Source organism: Myotis davidii, unplaced genomic scaffold (assembly GCF_000327345.1).
Source record: "Myotis davidii unplaced genomic scaffold, ASM32734v1 scaffold1477, whole genome shotgun sequence".
NCBI classification, from domain to species: domain Eukaryota; kingdom Metazoa; phylum Chordata; class Mammalia; order Chiroptera; family Vespertilionidae; genus Myotis; species Myotis davidii.
Window position 1 is genome coordinate 512,204 of NW_006288182.1, and position 1,925 is coordinate 514,128.

Here is a 1,925-nt window from a genome sequence, read left to right on the forward strand (position 1 = left end):
AGCGGCCGGGGTGACCACACTGCTCTCACCGGTCGGACAGGAAGGATATGAGGTTCCCCATGGGAGGGTGAGCTGAGGACACCACGCGGGCTTCCCCGCCATCCCACCCCCGCGAGGGCGCTTCCTGCCGTGGACCCCCGATTCCAGAGCAGACAGGAGGGCCGAGCACTGAATGCTCAGCTAGACGTTCTTAGAAAATCCAGAACTGTCTCCGTGTTTAAAGACAACCAACCGATTCCAGATGTAATTCTTCTTTTAATTTAAATGTCTGACTCTCTGGCCTATCATGAAGAGGCCCTTTTAGAAATACAGATGAATTCCCAGGCCCTAAACTAAGTCTGCGGGACGAGGCTGAACGGAAACCTTATTCCCCGGGGTACCCTGATCATCCCAGCCAGTGGCTCTCCAAGGCTGTGCCAGGACCAGCATCACCTGCAACCCTGGGAGGAATGCAGGTCCCCGGGCCCCACTCCAGACTGTGAGGTTCGAGACATCTGTGCTTTCACAAGCCCTGCAGGAGACGGAAGCACATTTAAGGGTGAGAACCACTGGTCTAAAGCAGACCTTCTTCAGGGTTCCCTCTGTCACAGATAATGAGACCTGCTCCCTCCCTCCCCCCAGCACTGCGAGGAACAGGGCTGGTACTTCATTCCGAGAATGAACATTTAGTGACCCCCTAGGGCAGTGATGGTGAACCTATGACACGTGTGCCAGAGGTGACACGCGAACTCATTTTTTTGGTTGATTTTTCTTTGTTAAATGGCATTTAAATATATAAAATAAATATCAAAAATGTAAGTCTTATTATGCCTCATGGTGACTTGAGACTAGAAAAAATGTATTGTCTCAGTGATGGCGAACCTATGACACGGGTGTCAGAGGTGACACGCAAACTCATTTTTTTTTTGGTTGATTTCTTTGTTAAATGGCATTTAAATATATAAAATAAATATCAAAAATATAAGTCTTTCTTTGACTATGGTTGCAAATATCAAAAAGTTTCTATATGTGACACGGCCCCAGAGTTAAGTTAGGGTTTTTCAAAATGCTGTCTCGCCGAGCTCAAAAGGTTCGCCATCACTGCCCTAGGCTGTGGAGGATCCCCGTCCGGCCATAGGCCACGTGGCTCGGTGTGCACACCGCTCCGATACGGGTCTGAAGCACTGATTGCAGTCATCAGCGACCGTGAGGAGCTGGGGAGCCAGGAGGTATGGGACGCGTAATAAACTGGGATCATATTGTAGGGTTCCCTTTTGACTCCCCCTCCTTTCTCCAAATGTTTACCAGGTAAGCTAAAGGCACAATATCTCTGATTTCAGCTTGCTTCCCCTCCTGCCTTTGGCTAACTCCCGGCAGTAGAGCGGCCCTGCAGAGAGAGGGGGAGGGCTAGGGAGAGAGACAGCCTGAACCATGCACCAGCTGGACCCCCGCCTGGTCATTCTCATCAATCGCTCACTCCCCTTCTTGTCCCAAAGGGAACTTAAGAGAGATGTTTATGTGAGAAATAACAGGGGATGGAGTCAGAGGAAAGGTGGGACAGGCAGACACGATGTTGGTACACAGTATGCGAACAGTGGGCTCTTGCGTGTATTTTTGTGATGAGCCTGGGACATTTCATCACATGAGGAATCCAGGAAGCTAATGAGGTCTCCTTAGGGTGCTGTCAACAGGACTCAGGAGTGACCCTGAACAGGCCCCCACGGGCCAAAGATCCCTCCTACTGGGGGTGCACCAGGGCACACAGATTTGGCTCTGGCTTACAAGCAGCCAACGTAAAGACGCACACGCAATCTGTTGCATGATTTACAGGGTCCCCAAGATAAAAATAAACCAGTTGCTGAGGAAAACCACAAGTATTCCTGGTCTTGAGAGGAATCCCTCCCTTGAATCAGCTTCTGAAGAATCTATGCTTGGCTGTTATTTTT

General features: G+C 50.0%; 1 protein-coding gene across 1 annotated transcript in view; it reads right to left on the reverse strand.

Annotated features, from left to right (window-relative positions):
• Nucleotides 1–1,925, reverse strand: part of TET3 (tet methylcytosine dioxygenase 3) — an 84,567-nt gene that overhangs the window by 16,375 nt on the left and 66,267 nt on the right. The window lies entirely within an intron of this gene.